At 29.9% G+C, this 9,836-nt stretch overlaps 1 protein-coding gene across 2 annotated transcripts in view; it reads left to right on the plus strand.

Annotated features, from left to right (window-relative positions):
• The window catches only part of LOC127701157 (cytoplasmic dynein 1 light intermediate chain 2-like), a 722,868-nt gene that overhangs the window by 524,432 nt on the left and 188,600 nt on the right, over positions 1-9,836 (plus strand). The window lies entirely within an intron of this gene.

Here is a 9,836-nt window from a genome sequence, read left to right on the forward strand (position 1 = left end):
AAGTTACGTACCTGTTGCCTTTAGTAATTTACCACATGCTAATCATAGACAATTATTTCAGTTGACACTTTTCTGTTTGAGTAAGCCGCCATTTTAATTCATTTTAATTCAATTTTCTTATGCATTGTATTATCAGAAAAAATTTACAAAAAGCAAATTAGAATGAGATATTGTGCATTATGAATATAATGTTCACCATGCATTTGTTCATTCATAATTCGTGTTATTTCATGACCTTAGAAGCGCCAAAATTATAATTGATATATCTTTTTTTATTTATTTTATGCGATTTTATACCTTTGGTAAAGTTAAGTGGGTTGTTTTCTTTGGTAATGCTAAACAAAAGGAATGATAATATTTGTTCCTGCTTTCCCTATAATTTAGCCATTTGTGCTGACTGTCCTTTTTTAATCAATGAAATGTTACAATTGTACTTTGGCCATTGCAATACGAGATGTGACGCCATCAACTCTTTACAGTGCTCGTAAACATTAGCTAATATCAATTTAAAAAAAATATTGACACTGTACCTAAATTATGTACAAGTCATTTATTTTCATTCAAAATCAAATACAAAGAATTCCTACTAAACATTAATTAAATGTTGTTCACAGCCGTCAATCTCGAACTAACCTAAAACAACAACTGAGGATATATTATTTCTCATTTATTTATAAAAGCAACTCAATCTCCCGCACATTGGACGTTAAGTAACCAGCAATCAATCAATCAATATCTCTCTCTCTTCTCTTTTTTTAGCGTAAAAAATGTTGTATTACACATTTGCTGTAACAATTTACTAAGTTTAGAGCTTTTGATTTGGTATCCTTTTGGGTTAATTTACCAAATCGTTGACGGAATAATTAGTTGATGTTATAGAACCTTATTCGTTATGCTAGTATTTTAAATACAACAATTTTGATGATTTTATTACACAAGTGCAGTTAATAAACGATTGTGAATACACATACGTATCGTATCCGTATTTGACTTGCTCCGTGTTCTATTTAAATTTGGGCACAACGCATCATGTGCGGTACGGATAGTTTTATTTGATATGTATGATCTGAAATTTATTTCATTCGTAATGGATATAACCCATTAGATAAATTTTGGTGAGTAAAACATTTGGATAATAAATATATCATTTTTATGTCGACGTGTGTATGTTTTTTTTCTGTACAAATTATAATTTACTCTTTTGAAACAAGTACAATAGTAGTCTCAGTATATTCCTCCATACGTAATTGTCGTGTGGATATTAACTTATTTTTGTAATATTTGACCATTCTCATTTTCAAATACAAAAATGTCCCATGTCGCGACATCGCCCGCAAACAATGTTAGTTATTAAGTTCAACCGATCTCTCTCTCTTACACACACACACACACACAAACACACATATATGCATGTTTATTTTTTATATCAGTGTCACGCTTTTACGAATTCGTATTTATGAATTGTCTGGTTTCTGTCATGGTCTGTCAAGTTCGTTTTTTTCTGGATTTGTATCGCTCATTTCTGAAATGTTTTTGTCTGTTTGCTTTGCTTTTCGAGTTTTTTTTATATGTAATGTTTTCGTTGATTTCATTCATCTTGTTGTTTTTGTTCTGTTGATTTAGTTTTCTTGGATAAAAGGGGGACAAGATACGAAGGCAGCTAAAACACAAGTCGGTGAATGACAGACATCACCTTGTTAAAACTAAAAAGTCAAACAAACAACAGTAAACAAAACACTACACATAAACCAAAGATTCTACAAAATAAATCCTAAAGGTGACCTTCGTGTTTACTTCTTTATATACTATTTCTAGCAGCCCTTGGTTTATATTTTCCTATAGCATTTTCCAACATGTATCAAATGAAATATCTCAAAAGGAGAACTGTATGAAATGCAATATGTAGAAAAATAACAAATGTATCGTAACAATACGAACTAAAATGCTGACCTGTTCGGCAACATTAGTTGAAGTTTGAGATACATCAGTTATTTTTTTTTTATAATTAAAGCATGAATTTTCCACAGTAGACATATGACATCTTGTTGTGTTTTTTTAAGGCATTGGCAACACCAAACGGTTGAAAGCATTGGTTTATTTTCAGGTTGTCAAGAGGGACATCAATCGATACAACTCCTCTGTAAAAAGTGTGCATCATTTTGGATTATTATTATTATTGTTTTCTATGTAAATTTTTAAGGTTTTCAACAGTGTTTTTTACTTTTACATACTTTTCAATAACAGTATTGCTACAAATCCTTAAAACGATTTAAATTGCAATGAAAAGAATGATTGCAAATTTTTGAAATCCTTTTTTACTTGCAGAGATCAAAATGAAAATTACATTATTTTTTTTGTTTTGAAGCACTTTCCTGTGCTACAGATATTAGGCATTATGAAGGATATTTATAACCGTTTTCTTGATAATACTAATATTCCCTCCTACAATACGATATATCGCCAAGCTATTTAAGTAAATTGTATTCTGATGACTTACCTTATCCTCTTATTGCAAATATGTTCCTTCACTATTATGAATTGCAATATGTGGCTTAATGTCACAATGGTACAGCGAAACTCATTAACAGTTTTTTTAACAACACTTACATATCTGAATGTTGATTTTTCCATACTCCGGAAATTATATTCAGTTGACTAAATTTTAGGAGTGTTATTTTATCATTTGGTTTCAAATTTGTGTCTTTTCAGTAGTGTCTCACATTTCAATAATTGTAATAGGTTTTGATTTCATGACTTCAAAACATTTTCACCAAGAATTTAGGTACATTGTATCGTTAAAAAGCCAAAACGTTCAATTGATTTTATCACAAAAATAGAAAGTGGAGATTTTTTTTCTTCCCTCGATGGAATTTAAAACCATCCAGACATTTCACACTGATATTTATGATAATATCGTTGATATAGTAACCAACTTTTAAGATTTCATTTTTTTACAATTCAATGTGACCTTTTAAAGTTATTGACCAAGAATTTAATTATATTCTATGATAAACAGACAAGATTAAAGTTATGTTCTTTGTAAATGAATTGGTTTTATACTTGATATAAGTCTATGACCTATAAGGCATTTGACGATCATAGTTATCTTTCTTAAACCACCAAATGCAAAGAACAGTGCTTTATGTTACCTAATATATTTGTCGAAAAATCTGTTTTTACATTTTAACCCGGACTTTATCGTTTTATTACAACTTTTCGTTTCATGTAGGAGAAGTTCTGTCTTGTTTTACTACACAGTTCATGATATTTTAGCATAATATCTATATGGAATATTTGGAGGTTCAACTATTGATGTTATGTTATTATGAATTTTGTACAAATAGATAAAGTACAGTAAGCTTACTTTCAATATTTTTTTATGTACACCCAATATCATCGTCTTTTAATAAGATTTTCTTTATTGATCTATTTTTTTTCGAAGGAGGGGTTGATTTATTTTTATCAAGTGTCTTTTTTTTTTGTCTCTTTTTATTCCAATAATTGAAATGAAAAGAGGGATGGCTAAGTTCTTTCATAGATTACCTTATCTGTATTGGCAATATCTTTCGGAATTTTGGGTCCTCAATGGTCTTCAATTTCATACTTTATTTGGCCTTTTAACTCTTTTTAAACGAGCTTCACTGATGAGGTTTTTTTTAACTGAAACGCGCGTCTAGCGTTCAAAATTTTAAAACTGGTATCTATGATTAGTTTATTTACAACAATTTATTCCAGCCACATATTCTTTGTTTCTTCACGTTTTGTACTTTTCAAAATGTTTGTGTGTTGATGTCCATAGTCACAGTATGCAGCACAATCTATCAAAACATAAATTAGATTTAACAATACCTCTAAATCAAGCTATACAGGAATATAGTTATATTTGTTCAAAGCTACTCTATTTTGAATTTTTAATCTAATAGAAAATTTGTAAAAAAACAATGAACATCATGTCATTTTAAGCTGCCTATACCTCTTTGAAAATTTATCATAAAACAATATAAAGTCTTCTTATGGTATTAACAATGCTGTAAAATTCTGATTGAAAATCATTTTTGGTTCATTTTTCTTTACTTTTTCCTTTAGTTGTTGAGATGGTAGAATTTGTTAACCTGTTAATCTGTCTTCATTTCATTGTTGAAATGTGTTTATCCAAAGACGGTACTCAAACGTTCATTTTCTTCATTTTTTATCCTTTTATATATAAATTTTCTATATATTTCCCAATTGCGCTGATCTTGAAGACCATTTACTCAACTTCAATGAAATAACAGTGATATTGTCTCGATTAATCAATTAACTAAGATTTTCCTTTCAACCAACTGTTCCAAATTTCAATCTTATTTAAAGGCTAATAATACTAGTACTGTCTTGCTAGCATTATGAAAAGAGCTGTAAATATCTTTTCTCTCTTTTATTCGTGTACTTGTTTTGTCACCTGAATTTCATTAATATAGCATGTTGGTAAACATACATAAAAATTAAGTTATTATATACCATTCATTAAACAAAATAAACATCATGATATACGATATTAAGTTACAGCAGGCTTTATGAAATGAAGATTTTACCAGCACTTCTTTAAGGACTGCTACAAATCATGTTGTATTGTAAAGTATGATCTTAATGGATTATTTACTGTAAACGTTTTAGAATTTGTGTTATTAATATGTTATCCGGATATACAAATTCATAATTATAAACAAATCTCATATTTGAAGGCCTTTAAATTCCTAACAATACTTTTACCGTAACAGTCATTTGTTTTGAAATTAAAAGCTTTGACAGAAGAGGAGTTATGTAATGCCTGTACCATAGGCTTCAAGGATCTTGATCACGACCATTCTTCTAAACTTATATGCATGAAAGTAATAATGAGTTAGTTAACTAAAAATATAAAAAACGAAACGTAGAATTTAGACGCAACAGTAATTTTAATACATTATCTTAAATAATAAGCTAACGTACTGAACCATTAAATAAATGCAAGATACACTGGGATCATCATAGTCAGATGCTAACATAGTATTGACTTGATATAGGCACATGAGGATATTGCTAAATACTGAAATTATAAATAAAAAACGAAACTTATAAAGAACCGATGGAATCTAATGGAAAAGAATGTCTTGCACACACGAACACATGAAATAATGATTTATATCTTTCAATTTTTAGATTTACTTGTATATTTACTAAACGATGGTGTAATAAAATGATCACTAGATATGACTTATCAACATTTTTCACAGTAATATCATGGTGGGTGTCACTAGTAGAACCGGAACCACATTATCATCTTTTGATATATCTTTTGTTTAGAAAATGTAGTTTATCCTCGATTATTTGTGAGGTTCCCGCTGCTCCTTCTTTATATTTCACTGTAGAATTTGATGGACTGTTGTGTGTTTAATTGTATCTTTTGATCATGATTTAGTCTGTTTTTCTTAGTGTTATAGGTTTTGATCGCCTTCTTGATATATTTTCTTTCTTTTATACGTGTACATGTTTTGTCACCTGAATTTTATTGCATTTTGTTAAAAAAAAATCACTTTTGAAAGAAATATAAATTGCTTTCTTAATTTTGAAGGATATCTTTTGTTATAGTGTGTTTTGTGTTCTGTCTTTATCGCATTAACTTTGCATCTGTTTGTTCATAAGCTTTAAATTCGTTCAATTCAAATTTAAATTACTTTTTAACAGTCTATATAACACCAAAAATGATGGGAATATATTTTAAAGAAATCATTATAAGGATAAACATACACGTAAATAAAGTTATAATATACCATTCATTTAACTATAAACAACATGATATATGATATTAAGTTGCAGCAGGCTTTATGAAATGAAGATTTAACCGTCACTTCAAGGACGGCTACAAATCATGTTTCGTTGTAAAGTACAATCTTAAGGGATTATTTACTGTAAACATTTTTGAAACTTTGCTATTTTAAAATATGTTATCTGTATATATATTGAATTCATAATTATAAACAATTTCAACATGAAACTTCTTTGATAACGTCCTTAAGAACATTATGAAAGTATTTTTTTTTTGGGGGGGGGGGGGGGGGGGGGGGGTGTAATGTCTAGTAAAAAGAAGTTCTACAAATTCAGAAAGAGAACAAGTTTAGAATCACATTAAATAAGTGGTTCTTCAAAGTGAATAGCTGCAATGGAGAGTTTGAACTGAATTTCATTTATCTATAAAGTATGCGATCAGGTAGACATTAAATTTGATTTAAATCAAAGTATTATTTTATTTTATGTGTTCTATGAGATACCGACAAAATAAGGCAGACAATACTTTTGAACACGGAAAGGGTGTAGTTCTTTGTTGTAAAAATGGTTTCTGTTTTTACCTTTTACTTTATTTACCCATATATAATATCTACCACCAATTTAAAGCTCATATGATAATCAATATCAGAGATAATGTAGACTTTATTTGCGAGAGATTGACCGGAATTTTGAAGTTTGAAATCCGTGTTCTAGCAATCCTGGGATCTTTTTTAAGTTTTCATCTACGATGTGTTGATAATAGAAAACAATTTAACGATACTAAAGAATTAAGGGTACAAAGCAGTCTCAGCTCTATCAAAGGGTAGAGCCCAGAAGACATGACAATAGTCATTAATATTTCAAAACTTTTACCAGTGAGTACGTAGTAATATTTTTGACTTCAAATCCATGGAGGATAAAAAAGTATAACGAAAATACCAAAATCCTATGTAAATTCAAATTTCTGCAAAACTCAAAACTATGCAAACTCAGCATACACGTATAGTAGACGCTACATGTTGCAGTGTAATCTAAAGGAATAATAAACCATTGTATTGGTTAATCACAGATATATATTCACTTACATAAAATGCTTGAATTACTGCAAAAAAAGAAAAGATAAATCTTTGTCACATCTTAAATCAGCTTTAAGCCTGTATCATATAGGGGTCAAATCCAAAGGATTGCGAACTTCGATAATAAACTCATCATAGAAAACCAGGATACAAATTCTGTACGCCAGACGCGCATTTCGTCTACAGTAAACAATGTTATGTGTTTAAAATCTCGCTTTTGCTTTTTTCATATTAGTGCATGTCCATTTAGATAGTTTCGATATCTTTTATTTGTCTAGCCTTGATATTTCATATGTCCAAATATGTTACTTCGTTGTAATATATCTGCTCCGTAAAGTTTATCTTTGGGTTGAATTAGTTATGAATTATACTGTAGACAAACGCGGTAGTAGTAAATGGTGTTGTTCATATGACTCTCCTTACGCTATAAAACTATACACTTTAAATAAAACTGATGTAAACTCAGCAAGCACGTACAGATGCGCAAAACATTTACAATGAAATCTAGATTCAAATTGTCTAAATCTGTATGATTGTGAAATATTGAATTTTATTTATTGCACTCTCCTATCCTGTCGTTGAACAATTGTCATATGAAAAGCATAGTATGAGAGGAACTTAAACTAGTGCATTAAATTCGATCTCAAAATTTGTAAGAATAAAACAAATGTAATATCATTGACCATGCAATTTCCCTATACATATGAATACATTGCAGACACTACAAATTAACAAAAACATTTAATCGAGGAAAATGGGGGGATCGGGATTTCATTTACTTTACGTAACAAGAACCATATGGAGCTTTACTACATTTATCCTAATCCTTACTCTTAGTTTAATTTAAACACGTTTTATTATTGAAAAAGAGACAATAACAATGGAATAATACAATTAAACATAACAGTCAAATATCGGATTCGGAAACAGTTTAGTAATCCTTAATTAAAACATATCCTGACCTAACCAAAGCCTAAACTGAACCCTAACTAAAAAACTACAGAGTCCCCTTAACTATCGGGTTGTTGCCTCTTTGACACATTCCCCTTTTCCATTCTCAATTTTAAGGTCCAATGATCGCTACAAAACAAATTTCGTGGTGTATAATGAATGTCCCTTTGGTATCTTTCGCCTCTCTTCTTCTATAAACAAAGATGCAATATTATTAAATATCTTTATCAAATACTTTCATTTTTTTTTAAATACAGATAATAGGTCGCACATACCAAAATATGTTGTCAAAGCAGAACTAATTCGCCGTTTGTTTTCCTTTCAAGGCAAACTTGCACAGTGTATTTAAAGGAGAAACTGGTTTTTCATCCGGCCTTTTTATTGGAGTACATGTTTTTATCGTGTCAAAATAAATATTCCAGAAATATGTGTCAGTGAAGGGTCTGTCGTTTCATCCAATTTACACAATGTCTTCTTTCATCGATAATTCAGCAAACTTTCAATATTTGTTACTGGAGTCTGGTTAAGCAATCAACAAGCCATCAATTAATCGATCTTTTTTCTGTTAGTGTTGGGAAAAAAATAAGACCTTTACAATTGGTTTTAAGATTGTTCCATTTTATCCCAGCTCCTCTGAAACTAAATATTCTAATGGTTTTGAAAGCATGCAATATGGTATGTATAGAACAGGATTTGGCATAATCTATCCCCCCGGAATTTCTGGGAGGGAACACTTTTCGATAACATAAATGCTGTCGGTTCTATAAACTTTATTGAAAATCACATGGTAACAAATTAATTTACATGCATCTAATACAAACCCTGCTGAAAACACCCACCGTACTGTAAGCAGTATATAAAAATAAAAGACGTTTGTATGCAAATGCGCCATTGTAAATTCACATATATGATTCTATAAAACACATTTGTTATTCATTGATTATCGTTTAGTCTTTGAAAAGTGTCATCGTCTATTAATATTACTAATCTAACTATTGTTCTGTTGTAGCGAACCCATTTTGAACCTTCTTTCCAACTTAAGTGCCGTTTTCTATTTCCTTGTGGACATTCTGTTTGTTGCTTCACCTTGCATGTTTTTCATCCTTTTTTTTAATTTTACTTTTACGACATAGATAGATAGGCAAAGAGGATGTTTATTTTAACGTAATACTGGTATACCTCACCACTTTTTATACCTGTAACAAATGTGGCTATCTGTACCATGTGCTGTTCGTTATTCATGCTTCAATTTCTAGAAGGATTCTTGTGTTTGTGGTTGTACTACCCATCATTTTGGTTATTCGTAGAATCCTCGAAATGTTTTTTTAAAGATACATTGTTTTGTCTCTGTTCATCTACAGTACTAATAAAAAACGGTATCTTTTATATGATGACATATATGTAACATATGACACCAATATTCTAGTATAGTTTTACTCTATGAATCTTCTAATAATAATAATAATGCCACAATTATCACTTTCAATATTGAAATGCAATTAGCATTGACTGCAGTGGCGCCACCTTGAACGCGGCATACTAGTGAATCAAACCTGGAAAAGAAGAATTTGACAATTTACTATTACATTTCTGTAAAGTTTCTATATTTGCTATCAATTCAAGGCACAATCTTATTACAATAAAAAAAATTCAAAGAGACAGCGCTTTACTTTAACGACCATCGGTCCCGTTGATTTAAAACGGAATCAATGTTGTGACTGCAAAAAATCTACGTGGATAATTCAGCAACCAATTTTCACTGGAAAAAAATTGAGTAAAAATATTCATTTGTTATTGTATGTTTCTTCTTTTAGTACAAATCGTGCAATTATGAGTCAAATTCATCTTTTATGCAATGTATACTGTTCAGCTTTAGTTGGTTTTTTTCAAAGATTCATTAAATGCAAAATGAAAAGAACTTTGTTATATAAATGCAAATTTTCCAGTATGTTTTTATTTTCTGTTTTATAATGCAATATGTACCCCAAACATTAATTTTGATCACGCCACATCTATAACGTGTGA

The sequence above is a fragment of the Mytilus californianus genome, unplaced genomic scaffold (assembly GCF_021869535.1).
Source record: "Mytilus californianus isolate M0D057914Y unplaced genomic scaffold, xbMytCali1.0.p SCAF_5, whole genome shotgun sequence".
Taxonomy (NCBI): Eukaryota; Metazoa; Mollusca; class Bivalvia; order Mytilida; family Mytilidae; genus Mytilus; species Mytilus californianus.